The sequence below is a fragment of the Cibotium barometz genome, chromosome 62 (assembly GCF_041138505.1).
Source record: "Cibotium barometz isolate CiBa-2024 chromosome 62, ASM4113850v1, whole genome shotgun sequence".
Taxonomy (NCBI): Eukaryota; Viridiplantae; Streptophyta; class Polypodiopsida; order Cyatheales; family Cibotiaceae; genus Cibotium; species Cibotium barometz.
The window spans coordinates 33,053,197-33,068,839 of NC_141107.1; positions in this window are offsets into that span (position 1 = coordinate 33,053,197).

Genomic DNA, 15,643 nt, shown 5'->3' on the forward strand with positions numbered 1-15,643 from the left:
AAGATGATTAATAATTCGATTAAGTAGCTTAATCAAATTTTATCCAAATGATAACATGGAGAGCTGAATCAAAAGATGTGGCTAGATCATTTGCGATTCTAACTTTACAGCTAGTTTCGTAGGCATCAAAAACTGTCAAGGCTTAAAGGAGCTGCACTGTCTTGAAGCCAACTCATCGATTTACTGATTTCCCCTTTTAAAAAAATATGGCGCAGCTTGTAGATGCGCGATTAAGCTCAGCTATGTCGATGAGTCCCTCTAATTGCTTGCATTAAGCACATTGTTGCTGGGAGCTCCTCCACCAGAGATTGTTTTTTTGCTACATTCTTTTGTGGAAAAAATGATAAGTGGATAATTTAACACGTGATTAATTCTAATGTCTCTACTAATCAGATGCTAATTGAGATGGCTAGGGATGAGAGATGGTGCATTGGCTCTAATACCATGTTGAAATATGAGCATAATGTAATTAGAATGAGCAAGAAAGGAAAGCTATGGTGGATAAAATATGGGAAAACACATAGTTAAAGCATATAGTGAACACTAATTAAAATATTAATGATGTTGATTAGTGCTAATCATAAATCCATAAATTTTATTAGAGAAAATGAGATTGTTACATCAATTCTATAGCTCATCAAAAGGGCATCCAAATCCATAAATCTCTCCTTGATTCTCTCCATCAACCTACCATGAACCTCTCTACACTTTTCATAGAATATCTCCACTACCCTTGATTCTCTCAATCATCCCATGTGCTATATGCTTTACATCATTATTGCATACATCATTTGGGTTTTCACCCTTTTCATTGCATCAGTTACATTCACGAGCTCCATTAACCTTTGATCATTTGTACCTTACTAAGGCACCACATTTTCGATAGGAGGATGCAACAAGTGATGCGATTCTTTTTAGAAGAACATCTCAATTTAGAAGATTTCCATGTGCAAATGACATGTAAATTTTTTACAACTCTTCTAATTTTCCTCGAAACTTTTGAGGATGTAAAGATAAACAAAGGTTGGCACATTTATTTTGAGCACCCTCACACATTTGACTTTGCCATCATCCTCATCCACCGACAAATCTATGGATACTACGAGTGGGTCCGGTACCTTCTAGCACACCATCTATGGATATTCAAAGAGTGTTTTTTGACTGAATTTTCAAAGCAAGGATGCCCAAAGTTTTCCAACCCTATTCAGTTAATCCACTCCTCTGTTTTGAGGCCCTTCTCAATTTTTCCACCAACCTAATGGTCTTCAAATAATAGCCTCCAAGGACAAAAGCTACCCTAGGTAGGGAGAGTTGTTACTCCTTTTTTGTATACTCTTTGTAATCCCCACCCTTGCTTAGGTATTTCACATTGTATATGGCCAAACACCTACCATTGTAATAAAAGTGGGCCCATATAAGGCTTGATTTGTACTGAGAACATGTTTTAGGTACCCCATGAGTGTGGACAACTAGGCAAAGCTACTTATATATGTGTCACTTGCATCCCGCACTTGGATGCCACGTAGACATTTCTGTACAGTAGGTGCAGGACCTGGGATGGTGAACTGGTCCCATGTGAGCCCAGTCCGGGACGAGTCAGCCAGGGATCCATCTCAGTCGTTCGAGGTCAGGTGTGCATTGTCCTGCACATGAGTCCAAGGTCAGGTGTGCACTGTCCTGCACATGAAGCAGTGCCAGTCCGCGCTGTGAGTCTCCCTCTGGAATGATGTCAGATGTTCTGTGTATCTGGTTTGCAACTGGATGCCAGGCCTCTGTAGGCATGTAGGTTTGCATGTAGAGATGGGGTCAGCCCATAGGGCTACCCCAGTGCAAGGATTTGCATTTACATTATTAGTATGGGCATGGGGGAGGTGTAGAACCACCCCCAAGGGGCCAGGAGAGCCCAAGATTTGCCCACCAGCCAAGGCATGGGCTGGAGGGGCTGTCGGCCAGTGGTACTGCTGCTGGACAGGCAGCCGACTGGGTCAGAAGCCCTAAACAGCAGGTAGGCCAGGTGTAGGGGCTGGCCCACATCTCTGCGCAGCATGCCCAGCAGCCAGGATGCTGCCCCAGAAGCATGCGCAGGCTGGACAGCAGGGTACAGAGTGTGAAAACACTATTGAAAAATATCTAGTCGTGGGGATATTATCAGCTGGCCGACTGGATGCTGAAGGGGGTATAAAAGCCCAGCCAAGATCTCATTGAATCCATCTCATAATTCACCAAGTGCTCCAAGCAAACAAGGGCCAGGACAGCCAAGAACTTGCTAAAGCAAAGGGGGTGAAGGACTGAAGGTCAAGGGCAGGTTTTCCAGCCAAGAAAAGGTCAAGTACTTTGTATTTGTTTTCAGATTTTACATCATTCTAATAAAGCAAATACACCATCCGTGGTGGGGGCCCTACAGAGGGTAATTGGGACCCAATACTGTGTCCTCTCCATCTCCCCCTTCTCTCTCTATTTTCTGCACATCGTCTTTCAGTTTGTGCGTTAATTCCGTCGCGAAAAGAGTGCTGTTTTCTGAGTTTTGAAGTACCGATCCTTCTCCGAAGCTTCCGCATATTACAGTGGTATCAGAGCTCACTTCAAGGACGAAGATTCAGCAAAGAAAACCAGAAAATTTTTTCGCTCGTGTGGTTGGTTTTTAGACGCCGGTGGACTACCCCTTTCGGAGTGACTCCTGTCCCTCGAAGGACGGTTGGTTTTTAGCCTCCGGAAGCCTCCGGAAGTCTCCCACACAGATAGTGGATGGTCAAATTGCGTTCCGGAAAGGAATTGCATTTTCCCGCTATGGCGAACTTCGGCGACGAGAGAGAACCAGAACCATGGGACTAGAGTGCACCAGGCAGCCCAGCTAGGGCACCCGGCTTGAGTGTACAAGACATGTTCCAGCAGATGATGCGAGCAATCGCATACCAGACAACCAAGTTGGATGAGCAGAAGGCGCGGATTTTGGCTCTGGAGGAGCGTTCTCGCTCTCCAGCGTCGCGTTTTCCATCTCCTCCTCCCTCTCCTTCCGTATCCCAGATACCAGATCCTCGTCACAGGGACCCTCTCGCAGGGTCACAGCCGCAGCCAAGCTCCTTGCTTGAGATGCAGATGCGCGCATTGGAGATTCGACAACGCGAAGACGACGCCATGCGACGAGTGGAACACGAGCGTTACCTCAGAGCTTTGGACGCCAGATTGACACCGACGGCGCCCTCGAATCATTTTCCCGAGAAAATGAATTTCAGTAAGTATAATGGTAAACTCGATCCCACTACTCTATATTCATGGTTACATCAATTTGAAGCTTACTTTGCCGCAGTTAGGAAATCAGATATTGACAAAGTGATCTTAGCCAGTTGGTACTTGGAAGGTGAGGCCATTCCTTGGTGGACTCAGTGGGCTCATGCCCACACCAGATCAGGTATGGCAGCTTATGGGTGGGACGAGTTCGTCCGTGACCTTAAGCAGCGGTTTTTGCCGCCCCACTACGTTGAGCGACTCGAAGACGAGTTCAGGGGTGCGCGTCAGAACGCGCAACCAGTCCTTCAGTTTGCCAATAGAATTTCGACCTTGTGTCTGCAATTAGGCTTATCTGATACGGACAAGAAAGGGCAGTTTTTGTATGGCCTGGACACGCAAATCCAATGGGAGGTGCGTATGTTTAGACCAGCCACCTTTGAGGACGCACTCTCGCTTGCGCAGAGTGCAGAAATGAAACACACAGTTTTTGTATGGCCTGGACACGCAAATCAAATGGGAGGTGCGTATGTTTAGACCAGCCACCTTTGAAGACGCACTCTCGCTTGCGCAGAGTGCAGAAATGAAACACAATGGTGGCAAGCCCAAGACTTCCCAGCCGGCTTCTCCCAAGGCTAACGCCTCGGGGGGCAAAAGCCAGAACCAGACGGGGTCTTCCCCCGGACAGAGCCCGGGAGCCTCTGGCTCCAAGAACTCGAACAATGCGTCTAAGCTTACTCCAGACCAGAAAGCGGAGGCAGGCAAGACAGGTGGCAAGTTGAGTGCTGAGGAGCTTGCTCAGTACAGGAAGGAGGATAGATGTTACTTTTGTCACACAAAAGGACATACTTCTCGGGATTGTCCGAAGAAGCCTCCAAAGGCTGCCGCCGCCTCCACAGCTTCCCGTGGTGAGCACAGCTCCCACACAGACCCCAGTGGCTACCCCTAGTTCTTCAACCCCCGGTGCTTCAGTTGGAGCAATTATTAGCCGGGAGCTCGAAGATAAGCAGAAGGGCGCCCATGACCAGGAGTATAAGCGCAACGAATTGCTCAAGTCCTTTGGCTACATAGGTGGCCAGAGAGTCATTGTCTTGTTTGACAGCGGCAGCACGGAGGATGTGATCACGGAAGAGGCCGCTAGGCGTGCCCGTTTCGAGCTAACTCCGGTGGACAAACAAGTTGAGGGTTTTAGCACAGGTATGACAACGAGCGTCAAGTATGAAGCTCTAGGTGCTAAATTAGTCATTCATGGCATAGAGTTTGTGCGTGACTTTATGGTTGCCCCTCTTGTAGGAGCAGACATAATTTTGGGTATCCAATGGTTTCACAAGTTTCTTCCTCATGTCAAGTGGGACAAGCACACGTTCCAAATCGATCGGAATGTGTCAAACACCCCTGTGACCATTAAGTGTGAGCCAGGTATTCCAAACTTTCCGCTCATAAGCCACTTGCAGGCTAAGCGAGCAATCAGGAAAGGCGCACAGTGTGTGATGATTTACATCCAGACAGCCCAGACGGTGGCCAGTGCTTCCGAGAAGTACTCGGTTCTCCATGAAAAGTTCCAGAAGATTTTTCTTCGGGACAGTCTCCCTCCCCAGCTCCCCCCGTCCAGACCGGAGGATCACAAGATTGACCTCCTCCCAGGCTCGGAACCCCCGAGCAAGTTTCCGTATCGCTTGTCTAAGGCAATGGAATCGGAGTTGGACCGCCAACTCCAAGAATTGTTGCAAGCTGGCTTCATCCGCCCCAGCGTGTCGCCATTTGCAGCACCGATCTTATTTGTCAAGAAGAAAGATGGGTCTTCTCGGTTGTGTGTCGATTATCGTGCACTCAACAAGCTGACTATCAAGAGCAGATTCCCGATGCCTCGAATTGACTATATTCTCGAGAGGCTGAATGGAGCTAAGGTGTTCTCTAAATTGGATTTAAAGAGTGGGTACCACCAGGTTCGGATTGTTGAGGGGGACATCCCCAAGACAGCTTTCCGTACAGAACGGACCCACTATGAATTTGTGGTCATGCCATTTGGTTTGACGAACGCCCCAGCTACATTTAACCGCATGATGATGCGTATTTTCCGGGAGTTGATTGGAGTGTGTGTGTTCATATTTCTGGACGACATACTCATATTTTCAGCTACAGTTGAGCAGCATGACATTGATGTGGAGAAAGTCCTTAAGTTGCTGGAAAGCAACGAGCTCTATGTCAATGAAAAGAAGTCAGAATTTTATCTGTTCCAGGTACATTACTTGGGATATATAATCAGTGCCGAAGGCATTCGACTTGATCCGGCTAAAGTGGCCGAGATTGTTAACTGGGAAGTACCTCAGACTGCTTATGACATTAGATCATTTGTGGGTATATGCCAGGCATATTCCACCCACATTGACAAGTTTTCTGATCTCTCGGCAGACCTCACCGATCTGCTAAAGGGAGTGAAAACAAGGAGGCAAAAGATTCGAATGACTCCACGAGCGTTGGAGGCATTCCAGAACCTCAAGGTGGCTTTGTCAGAAGCGCCTTGTTTAGCCCTTGCCTCGTGGGACGAACCATTTCAAGTGATCACCGATGCGAGTAACATCGCAATTGGAGGTGTATTGCAACAGAATGGTCATCCAGTAGCTTACATGTCTCGTAAGTTACTGCCCGCCGAAAAGAACTACTCAGTCTATGATCGTGAACTCCTAGCAGTTATACAGGCCTTGAAACATTGGAAACATTTCCTGTATGGCCGTGACTTCGAGTTCCGCACTGACCATCAGGCATTGCGCTGGATTTAGACGATGCCAAGTGCACAGTGGAGTGATCGACAACACCGCTGGAGTCAGATATTCCAGCAGTTCGGTGGTATGATTGAGTACCTTCCAGGAAAGGCCAATCCAGTGGCCGATGCTTTGAGCAGGAAGGGACAAGTATCTGCGATTCAGACCACTAGACTGGACCTTGTTGGTACAGGGCTAGAAGACATGAAGCACACGTACGCGGATTCCGAGGAATTCGGTACTCAGTGGGAACAGGCATTGGATGCCACAAGACCATGCCATTTTCTGATACGCGATGGTTGGCTTTACTACAAAGGCCGACTGTGTGTCATGAAATCATTCCGGGCAGCTCTTCTCCATGATGCCCATGACGCCATTACAGGTGGTCATAGGGGCATGAATTCGACTCTGGAGAAGTTAGAACGGCAATACTATTGGCCAAAGATGAGGCGTGATGTGTTTACATATGTACAACGCTGTGACATTTGTCAAAAGGTGAAAGCTCCTCGTGGAAAGAAGATAGGGTTGTTACAGCCTTTGCCAATTCCTGAGGGTCCTTTCCAAGACATTTCAATGGACTTTGTCACAAATTTGCCTCCCAGTCCGAGTAAGCGTAATACACAGTGTTTGACTATTGTTGACAGGTTCAGCAAATTTGTGATGCTTATTCCTTGCAAGGCCAATGTGACCGCCGAGGATGTTGCCCAGCTATTCATTCGGCATTGGTACCCGATTGGTGGGATTCCTAGGACCATAGTGTCAGACCGAGATGCCAAGTTTACCAGTCATTTTTGGAGGGCATTGTTTGATAATTTTGGTACTAAGTTGAATTTTTCCAGTGCATTCCACCCACAGACAGATGGCCAGACAGAGATATACAACCAGTTGGCCTTTGATGTGCTGAAGTGTTATGTCCACGATCAGCAAGGTAAGTGGGAATCGTTTTTGCCTTTAGTTCAAGCTGTTTTGAATGACTCTTTTTCTGAGGACGAAGACGAAGGTGATGATATTGACAACAAAAATGACACAAATGATTGGCAGGACGCCATATGAGGCAGCGTTTGGAAGGCCTTTCCAGTCGTTGTTAACCAGGACTTCGTCTTCGGTACCTGAGGCGAACAGAGTAACGAGTCTTACCAGGAGATCCTAGAGTCCGTTAAAGACAGATTGGCTAAAGCGCAAGAGGCCTACACTCGACAGGCCAATAAAGACCGAAGGGACATGAAGTTTTCGGAAGGGGATTGGGTGTATCTTCGGATTATGAAGCAAAGATTGAAGCAGGTGGACAAGCGATGCCCAAAGTTGTCTTTCAGGAGCTTCGGACCATTCCCCATCCGGAAAAAGATTAATGAGGTGTCTATGCAGTTAAAGCTACCTCCGAGTTGGACTATGCACGATGTATTTCATGTCAGTTGGTTGAAGCCATATGCAGGTCCACCCCCTTCAGAGGTCAAAGACGAAGCGGAACCAGACATCATTGATGAAGCAGAAGTAATGGTTCCAGAACAGATCCTTCTGCACCGTTTCAAGCATGGCTCAGGCCGAAGACTACGACAGTTTCTCACGAAGTTTCAGGACCGAGAAACTCATGAAGCGGTATGGCTCGACAAGGAATTTTTCAAAGACTATCCGGCATTATTGACGGATTATTTGGAGCCTATGCAGCTTCCGTCAAGTTAAGCAGAAGGGGATGTCACGTGCATCCCGCACTTGGATGCCACGTAGACATTTCTGTACAGTAGGTGCAGGACCTGGGATGGTGAACTGGTCCCATGTGAGCCCAGTCACGAGTCAGCCAGGGATCCATCTCAGTCGTTCGAGGTCAGGTGTGCATTGTCCTGCACATGAGTCCAAGGTCAGGTGTGCACTGTCCTGCACATGAAGCAGTGCCAGTCCGCGCTGTGAGTCTCCCTCTGGAATGATGTCAGATGTTCTGTGTATCTGGTTTGCAACTGGATGCCAGGCCTCTATAGGCATGTAGGTTTGTATGTAGAGATGGGGTCAGCCCATAGGGCTACCCCAGTGCAAGGATTTGCATTTGCTATTAGTATGGGCATGGGGGAGGTGTAGAACCACCCCCAAGGGGCCAGGAGAGCCCAAGATTTGCCCACCAGCCAAGGCATGGGCTGGAGGGGCTGTCGGCCAGTGGTACTGCTGCTGGACGGGCAGCCGACTGGGTCAGAAGCCCTAAACAGCAGGTAGGCCAGGTGTAGGGGCTGGCCCACACCTCTGCGCAGCATGCCCAGCAGCCAGGATGCTGCCCCAGAAGCATGCGCAGGCTGGACAGCAGGGTACAAAGTGTGAAAACACTTTATTGAAAAATATCTAGTCGTGGGGATATTATCAGCTGGCCGACTGGATGCTGAAGGGGGTATAAAAGCCCAGCCAAGATCTCATTGAATCCATCTCATAATTCACCAAGTGCTCCAATCAAACAAGGGCCAGGACAGCCAAGAACTTGCTAAAGCAAAGGGGGTGAAGGACTGAAGGTCAAGGGCAAGTTTTCCAGCCAAGAAAAGGTCAAGTACTTTGTATTTGTTTTCAGATTTTACATCATTCTAATAAAGCAAATACACCATCCGTGGTGGGGGCCCTACAGAGGGTAATTGGGACCCAATACTGTGTCCTCTCCATCTCCCCCTTCTCTCTCTATTTTCTGCACATCGTCTTTCAGTTTGTGCGTTAATTCCGTCGCGAAAAGAGTGCTGTTTTCTGAGTTTTGAAGTATCGATCCTTCTCCGAAGCTTCCGCATATTACAATATGTTACTTGTCAAAGTGTGTAAAGACACTTTTGATAATACAATCTACACTTGAGCTGTTCAAGCTTGGGAGCTCCTTCATTCTTTCTTATCTTAATGTCTTCTTAATTCTTGCATGCTTTCATGTTTATGTTATTAAAGTGTGTGTGTGTGTGTGTGTGTGTGCACGTGCATGTGCACTTGAGGTAAGTTTTCTTGGTTCTTGCTTATGATTAACAAGGTGTGGAGTGTGATTGGGGGAGAGAGAGAGAGAGAGAGAGAAGAGAGGAAGCTTACTTGCTTCTCCCTCATGAGTGATTCGGTTACAAAGGTCCAAGCATTTGATCAGTAAAGCTTGAGGCCTTGCCCATTCTTGAGGTTTTTCCTTCCCATGTTCAATATGCTTTCGAGCTCTAGATAGCTCGTACTCCTTGGTAAAGACTATGCTTGATGTGAAGCTACAACTTCCCTAAACAATAATTTAACTACCACCTAACCAACCAAAATAGCTAAACCATGGATTTCTAAACCTTAAGAAAATTAACCCTTTACCTTTTCAATTAATGTTACCATTTCCCCCTTTTATTTAAATTAAATGTAGCAAGTGTACATCTGTGCACACACATGTGCATACATGCACATATTGGTTTTTCTCATTATTTTAAGCATAACCTTACTAAATTTTTTCAAAAAGATTTTTTCTAATTTATTTATGAGAATTCTATAAGGAATTTATATCTAATTTATTTATGATATTTTTACAAGGAATTTATACATTTTCTCTCTTCTTAGTGGTGCGAGTATAATATTTTACACACAGTTTATATTATTGAGGTGAGAGGGATCTTATATTCTCCACCACTTAAAAATTGATATGTCCTCACTAGGGATAATCCCTTATTATATCCTCTTCTTTCTCCCATGTTGCATCTTTGGCAGGGAGGAATTTCCACTTGATTAAATATTCCTTCAATATAATGTCTTACTATATCTTCTTCTTTCTCCCATGTTACTTCTTCGACAGGGAAGAATTTTCACTTGGTTAAATATTCCTTAAAGATCTTGTTCCTAAGATGATTTTCTCTGACATCCAAGACTTCCCTTAGTTCTAGTTCTACTTACCCTTAAACTGGCATAGTAATTTGCTCATCTTTTAGGATATGTTCTAGATTTAAAATATGTTTCTTCAATAAACTGATATGCAAAACATTGTGGATTGAAAGATACGGGCAAGAAAAAGTTCATAAGCTTGATCTTAGATTATCCACTTAATCACATACGGACCATAAAGAAAAATAAGTGGGAGAACCTTAGAGGAAAGATGGGGCTTATTGATGGCTGGGAAATAGGGCCATAGGGCTCTGATCTAGGGCATACTTATTTTAGCCTTCAATATCTTGGATCATCCTCTAGACTTGATAGGGTCCTTTTTAGTCATCACTTTTTAGTCATCAAGCCTCTTGGGTCCCACACACCTTTTTAGCTAAAGTGAAAACTTCTTCTGTTTAATCAGTTCATATGTCTTTGATGTAGGAGGAAGATGAACTCAGAAATTTTCTAGTGAGAAAGTTGAGGGTGAATAACCTATTGTTGCGGAAGGATGAATTATTCATTTCCCTTATAGAGGAGACCATTAGTAGACTAAAAAGAAAGGGGGAGGAAGGGGTCCTGGAGGAAGTTTGCTAATGAAATGCAAGGCATTATTAGAAGGGTGGACAAATTAAGGGGCTCAGCATAAGAGATAGGAGAGGAAATTCTGGGGGGATCTGTTGGAATCCTTACAAAAGAAGAGGTAGATTGGAGGCTTGTCTAGGATAGAGATTGATCAATATGTGGAGTGCGAGGTGCATTTGAAGAGTGAAAATGACAAGCTATCTAAGGAAAGAGAAAAGGGGGATAGGTGGATATCTTTCAACAACACGAGGAAACCAGCTAGATATCTATTTGGATTAGCCAAAGACAAAGGGAGCAGGGAATTGCAAGGACAAGTCAGAGATGAGAGAGGACAAGAACTAGGGGATATTCATTAGATTAGCTTTGAAATGGGTGGAATTTCTAGGTGCCACCTTAAATCTACAGGAGGATGGTTCCTAGAAAAGATTTTAGGCAGAAAACAAATTGCTAGACTTGGGCAATAAAGGCATACAAGCTGATAGAGCCAGGTGGCTAGAGAGGGATGTTGAAATTGATGAATGGTGGGAGGCCCTCTAGAAACTTGGTAAGGAGAAATCCCTGGGATGGGATGGACTATCAGTAGAATTTTTCATAGCCTTCTGGGATTCTCTCAAGGAATGGGTGTAGTCTACATGCAAAAAGGCTTTTGCCACAGGGAGGATGGATAATGATTTGAGGGAAGGAATGGATTCCTGTTTCACTCTATTCATATTATCTGTAGGTATGGAGTTATTCAACTCCAGGGAAAATCGGATGGAGTCTAGATGAAGGATATGGTATTGAATCGAAGATTATCTACTAGCTAACATTGAATATGTTCTAGCAATTCAAGAGTGATTTGATCAAGGGACTACCCTTCGAAGTTATTTGGAGGGGGCCAAAGAATAGAGTGATAGTGGGGAGGTTTGTTCACTTTTTAAAGCCTTTGACTGAGTAGAGGTGTAAGTCCTTGTGCAGGAGGGTGGCCCAGTGTTAGGATAGAATAAACTATTTCCTAGCTAGTTTGTTCAAGGTTATGGATTCCTAGTCCACCCTCATCTTTTGGTCTCATACAGATGTGCCATGTAACTTTGGGGATATTGTAGGTACATGCATCCCTTGCCCACAAAAAGTTCCTACACAATGCTTCAAGGCCTTTCAATTCACTGGTTGAGGGCTGCCATCACACCAGAAAGAAAACCATAGATGACATCAAGATGTGTTTCAGAACCAGGATCCTACTAGCCATGCCATGTTGAAAACCTTTCCACTTATCAAATTTTACTCTGAATTTCATTCATAGCCCAGAGACATCTCTGATGAAGGGCAATCCCAAATCCCATAGGGATTCCCAAAAGTATAAAAATTGTGCCTTCTTGAATAATTTTGTATCCTTGTTGGAGGAGCCAATCAAGAGTCTCCTCCAATAGAGTCCTAATGCTTGTTTTGTTATGATTAACCTTCGACCCTGAGGCCAAACAAAAAACTTGCAGGCATTCCCAAAAGGTGGAGATAGACTGATGATCATTATGGATTAGGGCATTGGTGTCATGTGCAAAGAGTTGTAGATACATATGTGTAGTATCACCTAGCAGGTTGGTCTCTTTTAGGGTCCCAACAAATATAGCAGAGTTTATAAGCCAACCCAAGGCATTAACAAAAAAGGCAAAGATGAGAGGGACCAAGGGGCATCCTTGTCTGCTCGATCTTTTTAGATCAAAGGCATCTATGAGTATTCCATTGACTGAAACTTTGACTCTTACATCTGAAACTCATAATTATTGAATCTTCACCTCATGTGAGCCTTTCTTTACTATTTTCTTGTTGTGGATAATTCCAAAAAACCCTTCTGTTGAACCCACGTGCTACGCTTTACATATTTATGAGTGACTCCCCAAGCACAAAATCCATTGAAATGGAGGATTCCACAATAGCAACTCTGCAAGATGAGGATAGGCTGCACATTTTGAGAAAAATAACTCAGAGTGGTGTGTGTATTGTTGGTTGTCATGAGATACGTTCTTATTTTATGGTCAAAGAGTCTAACATGAAGATTCACCAGAGTGGGTGGAGGACTCGAGGTTTCCTTTTCAGTAAGTGACAGGCTTCAAAGACCCGCACCTCCAATAAGCCTTGAGAATGGCTGCTTCAACTCTTTCTCATTGATTGGAGTCGGGGCTTTCCGGATCACCTCAACCTTAACCAAGTCGATTGCAATTCCTTCTTTGGAGATAATGTGGCCTAATAACATTCCACTTTGGACAACAAAGGCACATTTGGTTGGATTCACATTTAATCTAGAGAGTCTGCATTTGGCAAAGCACAGTTGTAGGTGCATCAAATGTTGAGATGATTTGCCACAAAAACACTGAAGTCGTCAATGAATACCCGCATGAAGGTGGTTAGAAAATCGGCAAAAATTTATTGGACCATGCGTTGAAATGTAGCGGGAACATTCTTGAGCCCAAAGGTCATGACGTTTGATGCAAAGGCTCCCCATTCTGTGATAAAAAGTTTTTTTTTCCGATCTTCCAGGGCCTTTCGAACTTGATTATATCCATTGAACCCATCTAGGAATGAGTACATCTCATGGCCTACTACGGCATGAAGCAAGGAATCCGTGAACGGCAAAGGAAAAGGATCTGCGATGGTTGTGGCATTCAGCTTTCGGTAATCTACACAGATCCGCAACTTTTGGTTTTTCTTGGGCACAATCACGATTAGGGATAACCATGTCACCCGATCAATCGGATATATGAATTCGACTTGCAGCAGATTGTCTATTTCTTCCTTCACCGTTTTGGCATAGTTTGGGTTTATCGGGTATCTTTGTTGCCAGATATTGATGGCATCCTCCTTCAAATTGATCTAGTTAGTGCTCTAGGCACGTTCAAACCCTTCCCATAAAGCTATGATGACATCTAAGGTAAATCTTCCCTTGATGAACCCCTTTTGCTCAGGTCTCACCCAATCTTTTAGGTGCCTTGACAGCCTGATGGCCAGGGTCTTGGCAAAAATTTTATAAGTAGTAGTGAGTACATTGAGCAACCTCTAGGTGTCTTTGATAGCATTTGTCTAGGCCTGGGCAGAGTTTTTTTCTCTCTCTCTCGAAATGGCTATGCCATATATTTTTCCCTCCTTGAATCGAAGGGAGGGAAAAGAGCTTAGGGTCTGTATGGAACCATCCTGCTCTAACCTTGTGGTTGGACCTATCTAGAGATAGGAGTATAGGTTTATGATCTAAGAGAGCTACGGTGGTGATGAGCACTTTCAGGTTGGGATTCAAGAACCATTATGTGGAGGGTATTGGACTAGTAGCATCTATCAAGGCAAGCTTTTCTAATTTGAGCTTCTATCCTTCCATTGGCCCAAGTGAACTCCTTGTCCAAGGCCATGTTTGTAAGGGCATGAAAGCCTTTACATTCTAGCCATCTTTTCTTTTCTTGTCCCCTGATGACGGATCCCACCAACTGGAATATGTCTTCTCTATCTTCTATAATGTTAAAATCCCCCATCATGACCACCAGGGTGTCAATTTGCATGAGGGAGGACCATAATGCCGGCCTAGAGTTGGTAGGTCCAAAGGCATATATAGAAACAACAGCCCATTCTTTTCCCCTAGTGTTCAGGTGGACAACAACCCACCTATGTTCAAGGCCTTTCTGGACCATAGTGATGAGGCTAGCAATACTGTGATGAATCCTTGAGGCTGTCTTCACCCCTTCAATGAGCATGTTTTGTAGCAAATCATTTGTGTTGGTTTGCTAAACTATTGAGATTCTTGAGAAGGAGGTCCCCTAAAATCTCTAATTCCTGTAGATAGATGAACTCAGGTTTCAAGGCCATACCCCATAGTAAATTTTTAACGGATCTAGGTCTCCACAAGTCTGTTAGCCTTGAATATTGTAAGACATTTCATTATAGACATCTTATTCATTTCTTTTGGGTTTTGGGGGGGAGGCATTTTTATACCGTACCAAGCTTTGACAAGAGCTACTGGTGGGGAGCTAGCACCCACAGTGGAAAGCCACAATGTTTTGGGGCCTTTGATTGAGAAGGAGCTATATTCTGGATATCTTGCTTGAGAGAAGTCACAAAGTTTGGCTTGAGTCGTTCTCTAGGGAGGATTTCTTCCTTAGCTAGAGAGCTCTGTTCCTCAAAGAGGAGGGTTTTAGAATCTTTAAAATCCATAGCATCCACCTCCTTTTCTCCCTTAGGGACTATTGGGGGAGGGTTAGTTGAACCATCTCCACATCATATTCAGATTCTAGCTCCTCGGTAAGCTGGGTTGGGTCTTTTAGATCTATTAGCAGGGGGAGAAGCGGTTGTTGATATTTTTTTGTGTAGGAGGGTTTCTGGGAGACTTTGGAACGTGGGAGCTTCCTTTCCCATTGACAACTTAAAGACCTTGCGCATCCACTTCTTTGGGGGGGGTCTACCTGCTTCTCTTCTTTTTGGGGTTTGAACACTAGTGCCCAATTTTGAAGGGCAATTTCTGATGTAGTGCACTTGGGCTCCACAGTGGAAGCAAGCATTAGGGAGGTTCTTGTATAGCACAAGTTGCTCAAGGGAGCAAGCCTTGCTCCCATGATCTATAAAATTTTTTGGAGGTAGGTCTTTGCTAATATCAACTTCAACCACATCGTTTGAGGATGGTATCTCGGGTTCAGGTCTATTTGTGGTCTGTAGCCCAGTAGTCTGCCTAGGAGCTCAACAATTAGTTTGAGAAGGGGATAGAGATGAACCAAAAGATCAGGCATCTGTATCCAGACCGGACACCTAGTGGGCTTGGGACCATGAGGGGAAAAATCAGGTGTCCATTTGAAGAGGGAGAGGCGAACTTATGATCATATGCAGCCATGGTGTTGAGGGCCATAACTTCTGTGCGGAAGAGAAAACAGAAGTAATCCATTCCCTAGAATTTCAGCCGTGGGGCTCGGATCGTGACACAGACCAACAAGAGCTCGGGCATGGTACATCTCCTCCCATTCTGAAACCAGAAATGGAGGAATAGAGATAGATGGAAACATACCAGTCTAGCAAGTGTGATGCTTCTCCTCCAAGATGCGCTGGGCCTCCACACTCAGTCGTTGAGGAGCACCTCTTCCTCCTCCTTGGGAAGCCCGTGAAGCGTTAGCAACAATATCTCTCTTTCTTGGTCCCTAGGAGTTCTCTCTGCTCCAATCTCTATGCCTTCTTCTTGGGTCTGCGTCGGGAGTTACTCTCCCCGCACAAAGAGCTCCTCTTGGAGGTCAGGTTAGGCG